The sequence below is a fragment of the Vigna unguiculata genome, chromosome 7 (assembly GCF_037176805.1).
Source record: "Vigna unguiculata cultivar grain cowpea cultivar isolate G323 ecotype 2 chromosome 7, ASM3717680v1, whole genome shotgun sequence".
NCBI lineage: Eukaryota > Viridiplantae > Streptophyta > Magnoliopsida > Fabales > Fabaceae > Vigna > Vigna unguiculata.
The window spans coordinates 10,134,593-10,159,295 of NC_140798.1; the positions used below are offsets into that span (position 1 = coordinate 10,134,593).

Genomic DNA, 24,703 nt, shown 5'->3' on the forward strand with positions numbered 1-24,703 from the left:
ATTTTCTCAGTGTTTCCTGGTAGGATTCCAGGTCTGCAAGTGAGAGTCTTGTTGTGCTTTGTTGAGATTCTTGTGGGATTCTAGAGTCTTGGGGTTATTTTTTTATTTTTCGAAAATGTAATCTTGGTGGATTGTGTAAATCTTTTGAAATAGTGCAAAGTTAGCCTAAGGTTGCCTTGACTAACTAAATGTAGCTTAGTTTTTAATGAACCAATATAAAATCATGTGTGTAAGTGTTTAATCTTTCTCTTTGTTTGTTGTGTGGTAAAGAGTTTCAACAAATCTTTTTTTAGCAATCTTTGTATAGTATTTGTAAGATTTGATATAATCTAAAGTTGTAACTTTGTTTGTATTACTGATTGGAATCAATCTTGATGAGTTACTAAAACTGTTTCTGAGTTTATCATCAATTTCATTTTTCTGCATAATTTCCCAATATTTTAATCAGATTTTTTTTGTTTTTAAATATTTTGAAAAATATTGATTTGTTTGGTTGACTCTCTGTTTAATGAAATCAACCTGGTAACTCCATTTTCAATAGATTGAAAATGCAAGTTCCAGAAGTAATTGTATACGGAGTTCTTGGTCACTCTGATTCAATCAAAAATGTTTTTCAAGGTTAAAAGAAACTAAAGTTTTCAAAAAGACCAATTCAACCTCGCCTTCTTGGCTAATTACTTCTTTCATTGCTTATAGGATGGAGATTCCTATTGGTGAATTTAAGGAATTCACAAGAGTTATTAAACACCATCAAATCATTACAATGATCTGATTATGAGGGAGTTTTATGCCATTGCCTACCCTCTCAAACAAAAATATGAGAAGGGAATATCATGCTGGGTTAGAGTTAGGAGGGTTATGTATGATAAAGATACAATAAAAGAATTGCTTGGAGATGGTGGATCCAAATAGAGGAGGAAAGGAAATAATTTCAAGACTTGATGAAAGACATTAGTCCATAGAGGCTTACTACCCTTTTGTGTGTACCAGGAAGAACCTTTGAGCTTGAAGGAAGAAGGAAGCCTCACAGGATACCATGAGCTAGCATGAGAACAGTCACACAAATATGGATGACAATCCTTTTTGCCAATGTGACCCCAACTCCTTTGTATCAAGCCTCACCATTTCACAAGCCTAACTGATTTTATGCATCATGCAAGGTTACCTACTAGATGTGACAGACTCCATCCAGAGGCAATGTCAAACCATTGGCATTCCCAAGTCTCATTACAAAATGATGAAAAATGCAAGGGGTGGACATTTCCTTTCATCCAAGAAAGAAGCCAAGGTTGACAATCAATAAAACATATCTCTAAACAAACTACGCTAATGAATTGGATAACATGCAAGGCCCAACACCAAAACCGTAGCCCAACGCCAGAGCGCAATATCAACACCAACAATTCAAGAAGTTGGAAGATTCCCCACATTCCATTAAGTCACACATTTCATATATGCATCAATAACTAGCAAAAAACAATAGAGGCCAAATCCAATTCATCCTTTAGAATTTTACTCTAGAACAACAACAACTCAACCAACCTATTCAGTGTATGACACCTGAACAATTTATTGTGTTCACAGCTTCACCTGGGGAAAGTCTATTTCAAGAAGAGGGGGTTGGTGGTGCAACACTAGAAGCAACACAAGGTGCAACGACTGATAATCAGCCACAACCTGAGCCGAGCCAGTACCACAAAACTCAAACAACAACACTAGTACTAATGCTGGTGGCTAGAAAAATATGGAAGGCAATGATGAAAATGTTGCTGATGCTTTAGAAGAAAAGACACCAATACTAAGTTTTGTGCATAAGAGGAAACTGAAGAAGAGCCCCTCATTGGAGGATCTGAAAATCTACGAGAAGAAGGAAGTGAACAACCTTCTAGCAATAAGGAGGAGGAAACAACTGTAGACAAAGGAGAAGGGCAGGGCTCTGATGAGTTCTTTGACTTTGAAAGAGCCTCTAGATCATCTGATCGAGGAGAATAGTAAAGAAACAACCACCAACATCAACCAATAAAACAAAGTTATTTTTAAATTTTCTGCACTTTAATTTTCTACACTTTTAATGACAATTTTAGTTTTTAAAATTATGTGTTAGAAGTAGTTTTTTTATTAAGTATGCATGTCTTAGGTATCATAGGATGTAAATACCTTTTAGACATGGTTGGATCTGGAACTAAGCAGAAAAAGAGAAACACAGTCCAAATATATGTTTTGAAATTTGAGATTGCAAAAGAAGGAAAGAAGGAAGAACCATAAATGTGCTTAAAAGCAAAATTGATACAAAGTAGATAAGTTTTTAGTTAAAGGTTGACATAAGAATTGAATATGACATTGTGAGATGAGTGAGCCGAACCCTTATAGGAGAATGAGAGAAAACACTTAAGTGATTAGGCGACTAGTTTTATGTCTAATTTTTGACATCTATTAAGCATGATTGGCATAAAAAAGATCAAGGCAAGTTTTTTGTGAAATTTTTTGCTTAAACAAAGCCAAAAAAAACCACCTTACACAATTTTTGAATGAAAAATACTCTTTTTTGAACCTTGGCCACACACACCCCGAGCTTAGAATTTAGGTAATCCAACCTTTCTTACTGATGAGAAAGATGAAATAAAGGTATATGTGCCATGGAGAGAAATGGTGGGTTGTGATAATGACAAATGAATAAATTAAGGGCATGTTGAAACCATACCTAAAAATGATAAAAAAAAAATATAGAATGCAATTTGAAATTGAGGTACCTTAAAACAAAAAATAATGTAGCAAAGCAAGTCAATAAGAGGTGTACTTAAGGGAATGAAAAAGAAAAAGAAATTGGACTGCAGCGGAAAAGTAAAAAAAGAGAAAAAGAAGGTTGGAATAACTTAGACTCATGGCAATTACACATTGTTGTTATCCTTTTCAGAAGTGAATCTTGCTTGTCTTGTAAAACAAAGTTCTTTCATAACACAACCACGTTATAAGTCAAAAAGACCATAGTGATCTTTTCCAATTATGTGTATATGGAAGTTGGAAAGGAAATATAAAGCTAAGTGGACAATTCCAAAGATAGAGAGCAAACACTTTAAGCACTTAGGAGGATGCAATTATGCATTCTTAAATAGAAAATCCATTGAGAGACCTTGTGTTTGATCTTTAACTATGATGACTAAACTGCATTTGTGTCTAACAAAATTTCCTTGGTTCTAATTCAAGTATTGTGATTCCATTTTTCTTAGCTTTTGCTCAGTTGGAATTATAAGTTCTTCGACCAACCATGATCAGACTTTTGAAACCATTATGTAGAATAGTTTATGTTTTTCTTATGGGCAACAAAGAGCTAAATTTGGGGCATGTTGATAAGTGTCTAGTTTTAGTTTAATTACATATCATTTAGACACTTATCTTGCATTGATTCAATGTAAAAATCACTAAAACAACTCCTTATGCATTAAAATATAGAATGAAGAGCGAAAAAGTTATAAAAAGTGGAATTTAACAAATTGTGTTGTTTTTACTGGAAAAATGAAGGAAATTAAGAAGTTGTTCTAAGCCCCAATGTTGCAGCACAACCAAAATAGATCAAATGAGAAAATCCAAAGTATGAGCTTGAGGCTGAGCAGTGATATTGGCATTGAGCCACATTTGAGGAAACCCTCATTGCAAGGAAACCTCAAGCTCTAGAATGACATTTGAGCTTTAAGAGGAAATCCCATGGGAGGGAAAGCTCCATTGTTGATCACCAAGTTGACTGCGCAAGCTTGGGAACAAACCCACTCATGGGAGAAACCTCCATGGTTGATTTACTTGGATAGGAACTAGAGCAACACTTAGAATTTCTATAAATGCAAATCATGTCTCTGTTATTTTCATGTTGATTTTATAAATCATTTTAGAGAGAGAAAATCCATTAGCTTAGGTTCATATTAGAACATCTTCTTGTAAGCTATGGAAGGAGGAAAGCTACTTCATTTGCTTATTATAAACATCATTATGAGCAACTAACCTCCTCCTAGTTGGGATGGGATGTAACTTCTGAACTCTTTGTACTGCACTTGGTTTGATATATATTAAGTTCTCTTTTTATGTGTTGGTTATTTGATTTGCTTTCATTGCTTTGGTGACTTGATCAATCTTCATATTTCATTAACACTAGATAACAATGAGAATTGATTTAATGTTTAGATCCAATTAAATCTCCTAATTCTTGGCATATACCAGAGATGGATATGCAACTTTAGTTGGTTTAAAAAATCTTTTTCTTAATGCAAGGGTTCCTCTAGTTGGTTTAAAAAGTCTTTTTTCTTAATGCAAGGGTTCCTCCACCTAGATGGGAATCATCATGCATATGACATCGTAGGTTCTAATATTTCTAGTAACACTAAGATAAAGAACATAATTTATTGATAATCAAGGGCAATGGAGTTGAGTGAAAGAAGCCAAGTTCAATCCCAACATCTTAATCAACATCACTTAGCTTTATACTTAATTGAATCTATTTTCAAACTTTCAAAAACCAATCTTTGTTACTATTTTATTGCAAAACTTAAAGTAGATTATAGATTATTGTTTTATCAAACAAAATTTTGGTGGATATGACATTGTTGCACTACAACTGAACTAGTGCACTTGCTGGATAAATTAGACCCTAAACTGGGTCTCAACAACAACCTAAAAAGGAGAGATCTTAAAAGTGCTATCAAATACTCTATTGGAAGAAAACTTAATATGGGAAAGGTACTCATCCTAGGATTTGTGGTTTCCTTTTAATATTGCCTTTAACATAGTATAGAGAGACCTATTGACTTTTCTGCCCATCATTTTGGGGATGACAAGAAGTAGAGAACTTCAACTTAGTTCCTAGTCTTGACCAAAGCCTTTTCTAAAAATGACTAAGGAACTTGGTGTCTCTATCTGATACTATGGTGTGTGGTATACCATGAAGTCTCACCACATCTCTAATGAGGAGCCTAGCAATGTTGCTCGAATCATCCACTTTTTATCAGCGTATAAAATGTGCATTTCTCTAAAATGATCAACCACCACAAAATGGAATACAACCCCTTTGGGTTTTTAGGAGACCTAGGACAAATTTATACCGATATCTTCCCAGAGGGCTGAAGCAATAGGCTAGGGGGTATAGAGTCCATGAGGTATTATCCTAGGATTAGATTGTAAACATGAGATACATCTATAACAATGTCTTTGGATATCCTTCCACCCCAAAATGGCCCTTAAACCTCTCTCATGTGTTTCTTGGATTAGGAGATTTCTATGTGAACTTTGGGGAATAAAAACTTTTCCTTCTTTAAATAAGTACCCACCATTCACATTAACACTCAACATAGGTGGATGAAAACTCATAATATTGAGCATACATTTTAGGAATGTGATCAAATCCAAGAATTTGGGCTCCCAACTTTGGAAACAAAGTGTGCCTCCTAGATAAGGCATTGATGAATGCATACTTATGCCCTCATTTAGCCTTCAACATTGGATTCTTACTTGGCTTTTGTGCTTTAAAATAATTATCTTATTTAATTATATCATAAAATATCAAAAGATAATAACCACAAAATCTTTTTAAATATGGCAAGATTTCCTTAAATCTTTTTAGATCTCCACAAAAAAAAAACATATCTTGAAGATATTGGATTATTTAGAAGATAATTAGAGGAGATTGTAAAAGGCTGATTTGAAAAATTAATGTAAATATTAGTTGACGATAATTTATCATATGTTAAAATACCTTTTTGGTCCAAATTTTCGTCATTTGTTAAATTTAATCATTTTTTGCTAACACCATTTAAATCATTAAAAGTAATGAACAGTGATTGTCATGTTTCACTTCGTGATTTTTTTTGTTTTTTTTTTAATTTTTTTTAAATGTCCACGTGTCAACCCAACAACGTGCCACATGTTAGAGTTAATGTTTTATATTCAATTTAGTCCCTATATTCATTATTTTTGTTCATTTTAGTCCCATTTTTTTTTTAAATAAAACAATTTTGTTCCTCTCCAAATTGAGACCAAATTTACTTTTTATTAAAATTCCCATTTTTATTAAATATTTTGGTTTAGGGTTACAATTAGTTCAAAATTATAATGAAAATTTTAAGGATAAAGACTATTTTTTAAATTTTAGATGAATGATGTTAGTTTTCATCCTTAAAATTCAAATATTAAACTAATTGTAACCTTAAGAAAAAAATATTTAATAAAAATGTGAATTAAAAAAAATCATTATAAATTTTATATAAAAATTAAATTTGGTCTTAATTTCGAGAGGGACAAAATTGATCAATTTTAAATAAAATTAGGATTAAATGGAACAAAAATAACAAATATAGGAACTAAATTAAATATAAAACATTGATTCTGACATGTGACATGATATTGGGTTGACACGTGAACATTTAAAAAAAACTAAAAAAAAAAACCCACGAAGTGACATGTGGCAATCATTATTCATTACCATCAATGATTTAAACGGTGTTAGCAAAAATGGATGAAACTAAACAAAATTGATGAAAATTAAGACCTATTTGAACACAAAACAAGATTAGGACTGATTTGACAAAACTTGACGAAAATGGGGACAAAAAAAGTATTTTAAACTATACCATATATCTTTAAGTAATTAATTAATTTAATTATATAAAAAATTATCAACCAACTATATTTTTCAAATAGTTTTAAAATTGACTATATATCTCCAAATACTTTTAGATATTCATAACAAAGATAATTGATATTTATGATTATTTTAAAGATATTTGAGTGATTTCAACAATAGAAAAACTAGATCCAAGCTCAATCAAGTCCTATATAAAAAGGCAAAGGGGGAGCAGAAAAACAAGTTCGGAACATCAGAGTTTTGGAACGCTTTATGGGGGGCCTAATTTCATCCCTTCTCGCCCCTCTCTTCATCTATTTTTATGTTAATTTTGCATTCCATGGAGGGCTAAGCTTCAAGGATTAGTTCCACTTTAGTTTCTTAATTGGTTTGTTTGTTCTTTTGACTCTCATTCTGATTTATTTTATCTATATCTTTTGTCTCTTAATCTAGTAAAAATAATGATTTTTACATTGTAGCAAGTTAGCAAGATGTTGAATCTACATAACATAAAAATCATATGAGTCTAAGGGTTTTTAAATTTTAATTGAGAAGTTACTTTGTTAAATTTAGAAACTTTCATATGATTGAATCGGTTTTTTCTAATAATTGAGAAGTTACTTTGATTAAAGATGAAAAATTTGATAAAAATTAATCAAGAGAATAGACACGATTAGGCATAGTAATATTTAACTAAGAAGTTACTTTGGTTAAATTTACTAGGATTAATATATAAAGTTTTTGCTTTTTATTGAGAAGTTAATTTGGTTAAAAGTGAGGACGACAACAAATTAATTGGGAAGTTACATTGATTAATTTGAGATCTTAGACAAGAAATCAATAACAATAATCTTTAGAAAATCAATGATGAATCCTATTTTGAAAAAAATGTGGAATCAACCTATCTTCTTTCTATTGTTTTTATCTTATTTTATCTTTTTCCAATTTTATTTATTTCTTTCAAATATTTGTTTATTTGACTAGACCCTTTTGTATAGTTTTTATAAGAATTAATTTTCTAAGAATCAATTCTGTGGTCGTTGGGAGAGGACTTAAGGTTGACTTTACCCTTTCTATTTTCTTGACTATTAGCTTAGCAATACTGAAGTTGCTATAGTTCAGAAGTATTAATTAATTTGATCATATGAATGATAGTGTTATTTGGCATCAACCACCAAATTACTTTTTCCTTCTTGTATTTTATCATATAAGGAAATTATTCCAAGAATTCCATCCACTTAGCATGGTCACTATGAATGACAAACTCCTTAAACACTAGATAATGTTCCTTTGTTCGAAGGGTCGTAACTAAAGCATACAATTTTTTGTCATATGTGAGATAATTGAGGGAGACACCATTAAGTTTTTCATTGAAATAAGCAATTGGGTGAACTCCTTGCAACATTATTGTACCTACACCCACATCTGATGCATCACACTTTAGCTCAAAAGTTTTTGAAAAGTCTGGTAAGGCTAGAATGAGTGCTTTTTGTGAGTTTTTCCTTGAGTTGTTGAAAAGCATACTCTTTCTTTTTCCCCCAACTAAAAAATACATCATTTTTTACCAACTCATTTAAGGGTGAAGCTAAAATTAAGAAGACTGGCCTGAGGCATTAAATCTATTTGATCACCAAATGGTGGAAGCCCAATACGCCCTTCCTTAGGAAATATATCACCAAAATCTTTCAAAACATTTTCAATGTTAGGAGGTAGACTCTTAAGCTCATGAAATGTGGTAGTGCATTTGAGTGTTCCTTTACATATCAGGAGGTATAAAGGTTGTTCAACAGGGAGATTTTTTTTTAAAGATTTATTTTGTCAAATGTTCTCATGTTGAATAACCTTAAGTGAAGGAACACCAATCTTTCCCCCTTAGATTCATCTTTATTTTCTAAACTTGGACTTCTTTCTATTGTTTTTTCATTTATCTTATTCCTCATTTGAACTTGATCCTCTACCACTTGAGATGGTGAAAGTGGGTGAAGTACAAATTTCTTCTCCTTGTGGGTGAAGGTAATCTCGTTGGTGAGACCATTGTGCATGGTTTTCTTATCAAATTGGCAAGGTATCCCCAAAAAGATGTGACAAGCTTCCATAGGTACTACATCACATTGCACACTATCTTCATATTTCCCTATGGAAAGCTTGACCTTCCCTTTTTCATTAACTATCAAATCTCATTCTTCATTAAGCCAATGGAGTTTATAAGGTTTTGGATGAGGTAAGACAATCAATGCTAGTTTATCAACCAACCTAGCGTTGCGACAGTTACAACAAGATCCACTATCCACAATGAAAGAATAAGTACTTTCTAAAACTTTGCATCTTGTATGAGAAATATTCTTTGTTTGTGTTAGTGGTTGTGGACTAGGTTGATTGTTGAGGATACTTTTGACCATAAGAAGGTCCTCATCACAAGGGTAAGCATCTTCATTATTAGATCCATTAGAACCATCACTTTCACTTTCATCTTGGCTGCTATACTTGTCAACACCTTTAAGAATCATGGTCTTTTTGGTGGGGCATTGAGATGTTATATGACCTTTGCCAAGACATTTAAAGCATTTGACTTCACTGATTTGAGTGTGTGATCATTCTATTCCCTTTTTTCCCTTTCCCTTGGCTAAGTTCGTAGGTGGCTCTTCTTTCTTTTCTTTTAAAATCTTTCTTCACATAATTGATTTCTTCTTCAAAAAGATTTTCTCGAATTCTGTTGTTCTACCTTAATGCACATTTGCATTAAATCATTTGAATCTCTATAAGGTAAAGTTTCAACTCTATCTCTTATATCAAGATTTAAGCCATTTAAGAATCTAGGTATGGTAATGGCCCCCTCTCCTATTATCCTCGCCCTCATTATAAGCAACTCAATTTTCTGCCTATATTCATCTACATGCATACTTCTTTGTTGGAGTATTTGGAACTTGTCCATAAAATTTCTATTGTAGTAGGAAGGAATGTGTCTCCTCCTAAGGGCTGACATTATAACATTCCAATATTCAATTGAAGGTCCATTACTATGAAGCCTTTATTGGACTAAAGAAGTCCATTCATACAATGCATACCTTTGAAAGGTAAGGGTTGTTAGAGGCACTTTTCTTTCTTCCCGAACTTGGTGGCAAGAAAAAAGTTGTTCCACCTTCATTTCCAAATCCAAATAAGCTTCCACATCATCCTTTTCTTGAAAATAAGGTAGGTCAACTCTGATCTCCCTAGGGGTAGGGTCTCTTCTTTGTCTTATAATGGTGAAGGTTGTTGATAGTAGTCTTCTAATCTTAACCATCCCTCTTCCTCAAAGATAGTCTCATTACTCTTAGACCCCTCTACTAGAGTTACTCCGACTAGAGATGTTCAATTAGGATCAAAAATTAAAGAACCTTAAGCATCATATTATACGCATAAACCAAGAACAAGATAATAGCACAAATCAACCAAAAAAGTCTTGAAATTATGACGTGTAAGGACGAAACAAGACTACTAAACAACATGTAAAGATCATAAAATCAATATGAATCAAAATATAAGCATTTGCACTAAACAAAAATGAAAAAAAGACTCAATAAAACATAAAAACAAACGGTATTCACACATACAACACCTAAAGGAACATAATGGAAGGTTAAAGATGAACTAGAAGAAATGAACCGAACAAGAAGACATTATAACACATTTCAATCGGTAAAAACTCAATACAATCAAGAAAACAAGTAGTAGACAACACAAAATTGAAGAAGTAAAGAAGAAGATGAACTTATCTCTTGAAGTGTGTTTAACCTGGCTCATGATACCGCATGATGAGTCCATCTTCATGCATAAATCCGAGAGAATGAAAGTAGAAGAAGTCTGGATGCAATGAAGCCGTGAAGCAAGAAGGATGCTAGAGAAATCCACTAATGAGAACTCCTACCTAGGTTGATTTACAAAAGGAGAGTAGTATGGAGTCATCTCAATAGCATAAATCTTACTATATTCATGAATGATTTTACATGACCTAAAAGGTTCTATTTATAGGAGAAAAGAAGAGCTGTAACATCCCTAAGGAATATTAATAATTTAAGTAAATAAATAAAGAAAAGAAAATAACATGTCACAATATTATTATTCCTAAGATGCTGGAAAATTAAAATGTTTAAGCATCGCGCCACAATATTTAAAATCGTAGTATTTAAAACTTTACAATTTCCAAAAATCCAAAATAAAACATAAATGATAATCATAAATATAGTCCTAGCTTAATCCCAGCTAGCCCTCACTCCGTCCCCTAAGCGTCCTCAGCATCACCTGTAACCACATCTGCTCCCTGTAACGAATCACACGATCATCGCCATACACAAACAGAAAGGGTGAACTGAGAAAATAAAACAACAGATATATAATATGCAAAATAAGACATACACCCATCTTATTCATCTTACTTAGTTCTTGGCCAAAAGCTTAACCCCAAGGCTGTATAGCCTTCAATTCACACAAAAGGTTAACCTTGGACTCGGGAATATGATGCTCACACGAACCTGCCCGCTCGTGGTCCTGCCTCTACGAACCTCCTGCTCGTAGTCCTGCTCTACGAACCTCCCCGCTCGTAGTCCTGCTCTACGGACCTACCCGACCGTAGTCCAACACATGTGATCCACCAGCCCCGTACCTTCCCGCACGTGGCATCTCTCAAACGTGAGCACGAAACATACGAACCTACCTCGCTCGTATCCCCACGCGAGAGTAACTGGATATGAACCTCCTGCTTATACCATCACATGTTAACCACCATCCATGAACCTACCAGCTCATGGTACAGCATCTCCCGATCCAAGCATGGCATCATTGCTTACAACAAAACGTAAACAAAAGTCAAACTCTACAGGATTTTCGCCCGGCACAGCCCAAGCGTCACTAGGAGAACTTAGTCCAGGCCGCTTGGCGGTATAGTCCGTTCCGCCAGGCGCCAGACATGCACGCAGAGTCCCTGCTTCAACGCTATCGCCTGGTGGTTTATCCCTTGCCGCTAGGCGCTACTCGCACATAGACCCACTATTGTGGTGTCTATTGCCTGACGGACCATACTCTGCCGCTAGGCACACTCGTGACAGTGTCTCTCCCCTGGTACACATAACGCTTGGTGCCCCACTCTTACTGCCAAGCGCCATATCAGTAGTAGACAACTTCTATTTTGGCCCTCAATTGGTCGGACTTGTGGTATATCGCTCTCCTCAAAGATTCAAATAAACACTCCTCCATCAAAGTTATACTATGGGTAATCTGTAACATTCATAAGTTCATTAACCTATACTTTACAATCGTAAACCCATCCATTCAAGGTTTCTAAGTTGCCAAGGCTTCATCATAGAGTCATAAGTATGTCCCTCCTATGGTAATAACCAACAATACACTACCTTAAGTTAAATATTCTCAACATTCTGCACTAAATGAATGAAACCTTCTCTCAATCTTTCCTTTGCTTCTTTTCCCTCAACCCCTCACGGATGACCATGTGAACCTACTCTTGCTTACCACACCCAATATTGCAAAATCACACATTATCCGCCAATGAATGTGAGTCCCCAATGACCATTAGGATCCATACGCCATGAGTAAGTCCATACTAACAACGCATAAGCAACGTGCTTATAATTCTAAAACTTGAAGCATCTACTTAGAATTCCCATTCTCCCTTCCTTCCGTGACATTGCTTCCAACATATCACACCCTAGTTATAATTCCCCACCTAGCACCAACATAGGACATCTTCTCATAGGTTTATCGTACCTTCCCATGTCCGCTAGCAATTTCTATTACCATTAAGCCTCTTCCCTCAAAACTAACCCAAAATCAACACCACGAAGCCTCACTGTTTCCATCATCGCCTGGCGGCAAGCTGAGTGCCGCCAAGCGGTACATCAGAACCCAGAAAAAACACCCAGGTTGTTGTACCTGTGATATGCCAAGTTGTCCAGAATTTAATCTAGACTCCATAGTCAATATCACAAAATAAATCACACATAATTTACTGACCCAATTTCATTTGACATTATATCCTCAAATTCGTACATACTATGAACCCTATTAACTCAATTCGGATTCTTGATGTGTCTCTAACCCAAAAGCCTTCTTAGCCTTCTCTTGCACTTCCAACACGTTTTTCAGTCTCCCCACTCCTTGCAATCAGTATTACCCTTCTGGAAACTCAATGTCCAGCCCTTACACGAAAATGCAGTACCCTTTGCCTCTCCAATTAGGTGTGCTTAATGCTAAAACGAAAATTACTTTAAGTATCATGTTAATAACTAATCATGAACCATTATTGGATGGTTTCTAGCCCATTAGGTTGCCTCCCTATGCAGCTAGGGTTTCTACGTCTCTTCAATACCATGCAACATAAATTTGCCAAAAAGAAAATTAGTTTTGTTCTTAGTAAGGGTTAAACCCACAACCACTCAATCACAAATTAAGTGCACAACCAATTCAACCAATTCACAATTGTGATAATTCCTCCAATTCTAAGGTTATGTTATCACGTCTCACATCCAAATATATAGCATAAAAATTTATAAATTAAATAACATACAAATGTCATACATAGGACTCGAACCCAAGTCCTTACACACAAACAAGGTACTCTCAACCACTTGAGCTAGTACTTTTCCACATCATAGCAATCCGCATTAAATACTTTAAATGCTTTTATTACCCACATTTATTAAATAATTATTTAATTAACTATTTAATTTTCTCGGATCTTACAAGAGCTAGGTGTCTCCAAAAAATGGGAGTGAAAATTGCTATAGAATGTTGTATTTGAAGCCAAAAAGAGTGCATGCACAAAGTGTGACTTACCACCAAAGCAAGTTACATACTCCATGCTTGTAGGTGCAAAAGGAGAATGGTAACCCTATCTTACTCTCCAAGCTAGCGCACCAAACTAGGGTTTAAACCCCAAAAATGCACCTCTTCTTATCAAGCCCAACTCCTTATGGCCCAAAACCTATTCTAAGCTTAAAACCCACCAAGGCCTAATTATGTGGCCTAAAACCTTATACTAATGGGCCCAAAATACAAAGCCTAAAATTAAACCCTAGTCTAATGTTTACAAATTACAGAGTCCTAGGCTAAGTCTTCACATCCTCCTTAGCTCACAGGAACTTTGATGAGTGCGTATTTTTTCCCTCATTCAGTGTTTAATTATGGGTATTTAATTGAATTTGTGTGTTTAAAGATTGATTTAATTGGGATTTCCTATAATTGAGTTTATTGAGCATGAGATACAAAAACATGTTAAAAATAGCTTTTTAGTTGCATAAATGTTCTTTGGATATTTTGAGGTGTGTTAGTGCAGCTGCAGCTAAGTTGAGCTCATGGAGGTGTGGAAATAAATTGATTAAAGCTTCATGACACCTTAAAGATAAATCCAAGAATAAGAAATTATCAAAAGCACAAAAATTCAAGCCAAGCATTGCATGAAGACGACAAGAAAAACTTGAAAAAGTGAAGAAGTTTGGCTAAACCAAGAAGAGAGGAACAAAAAAATTGGACCTTGCGGTTTTCTTTATCTTTATGATAGAAGATAATTTGGGAAAAATATATCTTTAGATATTTTATTTGATATTTTTAAATAATTATCTTATTTAATTATATCATAAAATATTAAAAGATATTAACTACCAAATCTTTTTAAATATGACAAGATCTTCTGGAATCTTTTTAGATCCACAACAAACAAATATATCTTGAAGATATTGGATTATTTAGAAGATAATTTGAGGAGATTGCAAAGGGTTGATTTGGAAAATTAATACAAATATTAATTGGTGATAATTTATCATATATCTTTAAGTAATTAATATATTTAATTATATTAGATATTGATATTATCAACCAACTATATTTGTCAAATAGTCTATATCTCTCCAAATATTTTTAAATATTTATATTTATCTTTATTTTAAAAGATATTTGATAGATTTTAGCAACAGAAAAGCCCAGTCAATTCCTAGATAAAGAGACCAAGGGAGAAGCAAAAAACAAGCTCGACACTTTGGAGTTTTGGAACCCTTAGGGGTGCCTAATTTCGTTTCCTTTCTCTCTCTTTTCTTCTCTCTATTCTTCTTTTGTATTCGTGGAGTTCTAAACTTCTTGGGTTGATTACATTGTAATTTCATTATGGATTCTGAGGTTAGAATGAAATAATTTCTTTGTTCTTTTTATTATTGTTGAGGTTTTAATTCATCTATGTCTTTTATCTTTGAATCACATAAAAAGTAATGATTTTAAATCTATATGCGTGTTGATCATATGAGTCCAAAGGTTTTTAAATCTAATTGAGACTTTACTTTGATTTTATTTAGAAACTTTCATGTGATTAAATGAGTTTTTACCAATAATTGAGACTTTACTTTGATTAAAGGTATTTACTCTAATGAAAATTAATTGAGACTTTACTTTGATTAATTAAGCTTTTTATTTGGTGAGGAGATAAAAGAATAGACATGATTAGGCATAGTAAAATTTGATTGAGACTGTACTTTGGTTGAATTTACTGTGGATAATCTAAAAGTTCTCACTTTTAATTGAGACTGTACTTTGGTTAAAAGTGAGAACGCCAACAAATTAATTGAGACTTTACATTGATTAATTTGTAAATCTACAACAATAATAATTGAGCAATAATCTTTAGATAACCGATGATGAATCTATTTTGAAAAAGCAATGGAATCAATCTATTTTCTTTACTATTGTTTATATCTTATTTTATCTTTTTATCTTTATCCCTCATATTTTTATAATTTTATTTGACTAACTCTTGTATTGTTTTATAAGAACTAATTTGTTAAAAATCAATTCCGTGTTCGTTGGGAGACGACTTAGGGTTTACTTTACCCTTTCTATTTTGTTGACTACTTTCTTAACAATACTGAAGTTGTTATAGTTTAGTAGTATTAATTTGAACGCGTCAACGATAGCGTTATCAAACTTTAACTTGGGTTTGTCATGCTTAGAGGAGGCCTAATCTTCTTGTATCCTCCTAGCTAGAGCTCTGGTTATAGGTCCCTTGGCTAAAGGTATTTCATCATGATCTTTCCCTGAATGTTAAGAAGTGTAGCGATCAAGCTATCACACACATTCTTCCCTACATGCATTAAATTTATGCAATGTTTTAAGATCTAGCTTTGACATATATGGAAGATCAAAGAAATAATATTATGACATATGCATTAAATATATTATCTTCCTTCCGTGTTTGAATTCATGAGATGTAGTGTTTCTTCACATGTAAAACATGCTTTATGTAACAGCCTAGGCATATAATACTATTTTCAATAAATAGAAATAATAATAGTATTAATATCGCATTGAATAAAAACCATTTCCCAAAACATGGGAAAACATCACTTTATTAAAAGCACTAACAAACCAAAAACCATAATTTGTCTCAATGTTTACACCTCCAAAAATTGAGTACAATTATTGTTTACAAAAACATTAATAATGATTAATAATAGTTTTTCCCATGGTGCCCCTCTCTCGCACTAAGCGTCACCAACTCCACTTGAAACATCATATGTTCCCATGTAACGAGTTACACAATCATTGTCAAACACAAGCAGATACGATGAGCTTGCACATAAACAATTGATAACCAAAATAAAATGTACATACACACTCATCGGAAAACCATTATCCTCTAATTCCAGAAAACATGACCACCATCATGTTCATCCACGTTCTACATCCTTAGATGACGGATGAATGCGTATTTTTGCCCTCATTCAGTGTTTAATTCTGATTATTTAATTGAATTTGTGTGCTTAAAGAGTGATTTAATTAACAATTCTGATAATTAGGCCATTTGAACTTATGTGATAAAAATGTCTTGAAAAATGATTTTTAGTTGCATAAGTTATTTTTGGATATTTTAACATTTGTTGATGTAGTTGAAGTTAAGATTAAGCTTATTTAAAGGTGGAAAAATAAATTGATTGAAATTATAAAACACCTCTAAATAAAGCTAAAATCAGCAAGTTCTGGAAAAATCACTTTTGTACCCCATACATTACTTATACATTCCTCTCTTTCAAAATGGGTCTCACAAAACTTACTTCTGCACCCCTACCTTTGTCTATTTTTCCACTCATAAAATAGATGCACTCAGATGCTGCCATGTGGCGATCGTCAACTTTTAAAATTGGCCAACTAGAACAAGCCACGTGACATTAATCCTTGCAAACACATCTACACCAATGAAACACTGCCACGTCATCATCTTCCTCCATCTCACACATGAAACCCTAACCCTAAATTTCTCCTCTCCTTCCATCACCATGGCAGCCACCGCCCTTCACCGTCCACCTTGCCAGAAAACGTAACAGCAGCGCCGTCAGCCGCCACCTGCTCACCTGCACCTTCAACCTCGCACCATCTTTGCAGCAGCCACCGTTCACGCACCTGCAACAACCGCAGCAGCGCCCAATGCTGTGAATTTGCACCGCTCTCCATCTCCACACGAATCTACAACACACCTTCATCATTTCATTCACCAACACAGCAGCGGAAACCATCACACTAAGCTTGACAAGCCACCACTATAACACCGTCAGCCACCGCGCAACAGTAACGAGCGCGCAACCATCACCATGCATTTGTAGTGATGCCGCAGATCACCTCGCATCAACCAGCAACAATAGCGTTCACGCATCTGCTTCGCTCGTCAGAAACCTACACCATGGTCACCGCAGACTTGTAACCAAAACGCACAACCAGACCAGACCAACGCATTCACCATCACCTCCAAGTTCGTCGAAAACTAAACCACCCAGCAGCAGCCGCAACCTCCATTGCACATGCAGAAACCCTAGTTTGGAGAAAGTGAACTCTGCCACGTGTCAGGATGCTATTGGACAGTCAAACTGGTCAACACTAGTCAAACTCTGGTCAAAATGTTCAAATCTGGTCAAAAAGTCAAAGACTGGTCAAAAGAGAGTGGTTTAATTGCAAATATTGATATTTTTGGATGTCTCTACAAATTTGGACTACAGGATTAAAAATGACTTATTGAGAAAATTAATGCAAATATTATTTGTTAATAAATTATTAGATATCTTTAAATAATTAATTTATTTTATTATATCATAAATTATTAACCAAACTATATTTGTCAAATAATTTAGATCTCTCCAAATATATTTGAATATTTATCTTTATCTTTATTTTAAAAGATATTTGAGAGGTTTAAGCAACCGAAAAGCCCAGTCCAAGTCCTATATAAAGAGACCAAAAGGGAAGCAGAAAAAACAAGCTCGGGACTTCGGAGTTTTGGAACCTTTAGGGGTGCCTAATTTCGTTTCCTTTCTCTCTCTTTTCTTTTCTCTATTCTTCTTTTTATTTTGTTTTCCATGGATTGCTAAACTTCTTGGGTTGATTTCATTGTAATTTCTTAATTGGATTCTGAGGTTAGATCAATTAATTTCTTTTTTCCTTTTATTATTCTTGAGGTTTTGATTCATCTATGTCTTTTATCTTTAATCACGTAAGAAATAATGATTTTAAATCTATATGCATGTTGATCATATGAGTCCAAGGGCTTTTAAATTAAATTGAGACTTTACTTTGATTTTATTTAGAAACTTTCATATGATTAAATGAGTTTTTAGCAATAATTGAGACTTTACTTTGGTTAAAGGTATTTATTCTAACTACAATTAATTGAGACTTTACTTTGATTAATTAAGCTTTTTATTTGGTGAGGAGATAAAAGAATAGACATGATTAGGCATAGTAAATTTGATTGAGACTGTACTTTGGTTGAATTTACTGTGGATAATCTAAAAGTTCTCATTTTTAATTGAGACTGTACTTTGGTTAAAAGTGAGAACGCCAACAAATTAATTGAAACTTTACTTTGATTAATTTGTAAATCTACAGCAATAATCCCCTATAAGCACCAATTATAGGCTTCAGTTCTTTGAGAGCATTGAAGCTCATACCCAAACAGTCAAGGTATAGACCTCAATTTCAAAAATAACTAGAGTATATACTTAAACACTAAGGTAAGCCTTTTAAAAATATTGTGACATTTTTGAAATTATTGACAAAGTATAGACACTACTTCTAGGTCATCCAAAACCTATACCCTGATTGCCTGGTTATAGGCTTCGGTTCTTTAAGAGAATTAAAGAACTACAGCTTATACTTAGGCTATCAAGGTATAAGCTTCAGTTAACTTAGAACTGGTGCCTAATCTTTGCCAATATATATATATTCAGAAATTTAATTTTTTAAGTACTACATTTATATTTATTGAATAATATTTGGGGATTCTATGTGGTATTTTTAAGTTAGTTACAAGAGACAAGTTGTAAAATTAATGTAGATTCTAACATTAAAAAAATAGTCATTATACACTTTCTTTGAGGCTTTTGAGAATCGTTCTAGGGGGTATGAGTTTTATTATGTGTACTTATATAGTGTGAAAGTTTGCTACTTGCTTTTAACTATTGAGAGAAATTTTTAAACAGTGGGTGTGCAAATTATTTTTGAGGTTGATAAATTAAAAAGGCACCTTTTTATTTTGTTAAAATAATGAGGAGTATATAATTTTGTTTTATATCCATATTTTTAATGTGAAATATTTTCTGGAGTGATGGTCAAATAGTGCATTTTATTTGAAGTACAACATGAATTCATTAAGGATTGACATATAAGTGTTCCTTTTAAATCTTTTTGATAACAGAAATCCTTCATACTAGACTGAAGAAAACTTTTCTATAAGTTTTTGTACGTAATATATGTTTCGTACGTATTATAAATTTTTGTACGTAATACATGTGTTTGTACGTACTATAAGGTTGTGTATGCAATATATGTTTTTGTACGTACTATAAGGTTTTGTACGTAATATATGTTAATATATGATATGTTGTATATTTAATTTATATAACGAATATTATTATTTTGATTGCATTATAGATAATGTTGATGCAAATATTTAAATGTTTGAAATGTTTGAATGGTGGATATAATTTTAATGAATTAGAGAGTGGCTACAACATCTTTGATTGATTGATATTATAATCACTTAATAAACATTAATTGTAATTAATTATATGTAATGTGATGAATTTTTACCCATAGGGATTTTGTTGCATCTTTGTGTGATTTTTATTAGAATAAAATATTTGATTATATTTCTTAATTCTCCCATAAAAATTGAGAAAATGAAATAATCTAATAGATTTATCTTTTGGTGGTTATGTGAGTCTAATTGAGTATGACGTTGACCCACAGACAAATTTTATATTACTAGATTCATTGGTTAAGACATATTTGCATTGACAAAACATTATTTTGTTATAGTCTCAAATTATGATAATGAGCATGTATTGTTATATTTTGTAGTTTCAATCTGTAAATATTTTTTATATCAATTACGGTATTCACGAACTAAAAGAGAAAAATTATAAGGTTTGGAACGAGAGAGTTCTTCTTCATTTAGAATGGATGGACATTGATTATGCTATTAGAAAACCAAAGTCACTGGTTATCAATGAAACCAACACTCCAAATGTTGTTGATCTTTATAAAAAGTGGGAGAGGTAAAATTGTCTCTTTGTGACATTCATAAAGACCAATATTTTTGTTGGATTCCAGGGTTATATTGGTCAGAATGACAATGGGAGAAATTTATTAAAGGCTATTTGTGAACAATTTACCACATCTGATAAATTTGTTATAAGTACCTTAGTATGCAATTTTCATCCTTAAAACTCACCGAAATTAAGGGAATGCGTGATCAACTAAAGGCCTTAGAGGTTACCATGTTTGATTTCTTTCTAGTACATTATACTTTGTGTACTTTGGCTTATCAATATGCTTTTTTCAAAATTTCTCATAACACACTAAGCATAAATGGTTTATTAATGAATTGTTGACCATGTGTGTTCAAGAAGAGGAAAGGTTGCTAATGGAGGAAGGTCAAATGGTGAACTTGACTACTTATTTTATGAATAAGAAGAATCAAGTTAATCAAAAGGGAAAGATGTTTGCTTACCCTATTATAAAGAAGAAGTCCTAATATTTCTTTTGTGAAAAGAAGAGACACATGAAAAAGAATTGCGCAAAGTTTAAGAATTGGCTAGAGAAGAAAGGTAATTATTTTACTTTTGTTTGTTATGAATCTAATATGACTAGTATTAATCATAACACATGGTGGATTGATTATGGATCTACAATTCATGTTTTTATTACCATAGAGGGTATGCAAAACCTAGGAAGATCGATAGGAAATGAAAATTGCATATATTTAGGAAGCAAGATGAGTTCAATGTGGAGGCCATTGGGACATGAAATTTGGTTTTTAAGCAGTGGTTTTATTTTGTCCTTAGAAAAGTATGTTATGTTCCTAATTTTAGAAAAAACTTAATTTCCATTTTGCAACTTACACCTTTGGGTTTTTCTTTTAATTTTATGGATTCTGGTTTTACTTTATTGAATAAATTGAAAGTTGTTGGTTTCAGTGAATTATGTGATGATCTATATTCTATTGAATTACAAAATCACACAACTTGTAGTTCAATGCATGTCTCTATTGGGTTAAAAAAATGTATTGTGAATGAGAATTCTTCTACGTTATGGCACCAAAGATCGGGACATGTCTATATTGAGATAATCAAGCAATTAATAAATGATGGAGTTCTTAATACTTTAGATTTCACTGACTTTGAAACTTATGTAGATTACATTAAGGGTAAGCAAACTAACAAGTCTAAGAGAAGTGCTAAAATGAGTTCAAACTTAATAGAAATTATTCATACAAATATTTTTTTGTCTAAATATGGATGCAAGTAAACTGAGATACTTCATCACCTTTATAGAGGATAACTCATGATACATGTATCTTTACTTACTTCGTTCTAAGGATGAACCTTTAGATGGCTTTGAAGTTTTTAAGGATGAAGTAGAGTTACAATGAGGAAAGCAAATTAAGATTGTGAGATCAGATAGAGGTGGAGAGAGCTATGGTAGATACACTATGAATGGAGAAGCACATGGTCCATTGGCAAAATTTCTTCAAGAACATGGAATTGTTGCCTAATACATTATGTCTGGTTCTCCGAATCAGAATTGTATGGCAGAAAGAAGAAATCGAACTTTAATGGATATGGTTAGAAGCATGAGGAGTAATGCAAAGCTCCTAACTTCCTGTGGATTGAAACACTTAAGACGGTTGTGTATATAGTAAATTGAGTCCAACCAAGTTTGTTTTAAAGACACCTTTTGAGTTGTTCAATGGTTGGAAACCTAGTTTATGACATATACGAAATTGGGGATGCCCATCTGAAGTGAAAATTTACAACCTATAAGTGAAGAAACTAGACCCTATGACTATTAAGTGGTATTTCAATTGATATGCTAAAACGTCCAAAGGTTATAGATTTTATTTTCCATCTCATAGCACTAGAACTGTGGAATCAAGGAATGCAAATTTTCTTGAAAATGACTTGATAAGTGGGAGTGATTTAATTCAATATATTGATTTTGAAAAGGATCACAATGAAGTCCAACCCTTTCAATCAAACCATAGACGGGTAGTCATTCAAGCTCCTCCAGTTGAAGGGCATTTAGACAATTAGTTGTTCAAATTCTACAAGTTGTTGAAAATGATTATATATATATATATATATATATATATATATATATAAAGTTGTTGAGGAACAAAAAATAAATGTTGGAGAACCTGTTGAACAACAGGTTTTTCATCTAGGTAGTGAAGTAACATTAAGAAGATCTATAGGAATCAAATGATCAACAATTTCTAGTGATTATGAAGTGTATTTACAAGAATCATATTATAGCATTGGAACCGAAAATGATCCTGAAACGTTCTCACAAGCCATGAGTTCTAAAGACTCAAATTTGTGGTATGATGCTATGAAAGATGAAATGGATTCAATGGCGTCTAATCAAGTTTGGGATCTTGTAAAGTTACCTGATGGTGTAAATTTCATTGGATGCAAATGGGTTTTTAAAACTAAGAAAGACTCACAAGGTAACATTGAGAGACATAAATCAAGACTCGTTGCCAAAGGGTTCACTCAAAAGGAAGGAATCAATTATAAAGAGACCTTTTCTCCTATGTCTCGAAAAGATTCTTTACAAATAATCATGACATAAATAGCTAATTTTGATTTTTAGTTACATCAAACAACTTGATAGTGTAGTCCCAAATAATTGACAACAATTTATTATGTTAATTACTAACAGGTGTTTTGTGATTTGGGTCATCAAAGATATCAAAGAATTCTCATCACAGTGGCAATAGTTGGAGTTTAGTCATTTTTCTTTTTTCCGCATTAGTTTTATGATTTGTGCAAATAAGTAGAGAATCAGATCGAGTGACTCACCTCTCTCTCCATATATATATATATATATATATATATATATATATATATATATATATATATATATATATATATATATATATATATATATATATATATATATATATATATATATATATATATATATATATATATATATATATATATACATTAAAACTACACTTAATTTGAATATATTATTTTGACCCTAAAATTATTGATAAAAAAATCAAACAAGATATTTATTTATTTTTTTATTAATAGTCTTTCAAAGATATTATGTAAAAAAAATATATATGAAAGAATTTTGGGTGAAATAGATGTGGCTGAAATTTTCAGTCATTAAGTAGCAAATTTTCCATTCCGGCATTGATATTTTTGATTGGTGAAGTGTGTACAAAAAAACAAGTTTGGAATTTTCTTGGCCAAACAAGTGTCGTTTATTGAAGTTTGTAGTTTCTTTGTTTTTGGATTGGTTGTGACCTAATTTTTCTTTTATTTTCCTTTCAAGGATGAGACAATAAAAATGGAAACTAAGAAAATCCATTAGAATTATTTATTTTGGTGATAAATAATATATAGAAAATCCAACTTCCCTTTCAGTATCAAATTTCTTTTTAAAAACGTTTTTTTTTAAAGAGGTTTGAATTCTAAAACTTTGAGTTATTTCTTAGAATGAGTGTGTGATGTTACTATTCTGAGGATGACTAATGGGACTATTGTATCCAATAGTATTTCATATCATTGCATAATTCACACATCTTTTGGACTTTTAACGACTATTTTTTTCAATTTTGTTTTGTAGAATTGACATAAATCTAGGTGACTCAAAAAGTTTAAATAACCAACTTCGAATTAATTACATAAACGAATATTAACATTAGAAAGATTCTAATATTCATAAATGATGAACATTATCAAGCTAAGTATCATAAATAATACGAAAGAAATTTATGAATATTTAAAATTTATACATCAGAATGTAAATTTCTTTTATAACCTTATGCTTGAGAGGGAAATGAATTATTGAATATATACAATTTTAAAACTTTAATTTAATTAATAAAAACAACACATTTTACTATCTAAAGTATTTCATCTCTCTTCATAATTTATTGTATTGTCTAATATGATTGTGCATACATATCTTATAATATAATATTCTAATAGTAAAAATTATAGTTTTTCTATGCAATGAATAAAAAGAACCACTTAATGATAAGGAAAAAATAATATTAGGTATCACTCAACCATATAAAATATGATAATATTAAACTTGTATATTTATTTCCCTTTGAAATGTCTCCATTACATATGTTTTCCAATTCATTATTTTTACTCTTTATGCTCTAAATGGTAATAAGGTTCAAGAAGTTACAGGGAAAGGAAGATTCTCCACAAAAAGATTCTTCTTTGATAAGAACCGAAGCAAAAAGATAGACGTCACAATCAAAGATAGGTAAGTCTAGAGGCTACAATCCGATCCAGAATTGATAAGTTAAGACGTCACGATCGAGATTAATAAGTCGAAGGAAGATTCGCCCACAAAGACGGTTGTCTTTGATAGGAACCAAATAATATTGATGCCACAAAGATCCAAGTCTTTGATAAGTCAAGGAAGATTCGCCACAAATATTCCAGTCTTTGATAAGAACCTTGAGGCCTAAGCTAATAACCAAGAGAATCATCTCTTTAATGAAATAACTTTATTAATCAATAAAAGTGGTTACAATTA

General features: G+C 32.4%; 1 pseudogene; it reads left to right on the forward strand.

Annotated features, from left to right (window-relative positions):
* The window catches only part of LOC146884608 (uncharacterized), a 34,763-nt pseudogene extending 13,885 nt beyond the window's left edge, over positions 1 to 20,878 (forward strand).
* The last annotated feature ends 3,825 nt before the right edge of the window (positions 20,879 to 24,703 follow it).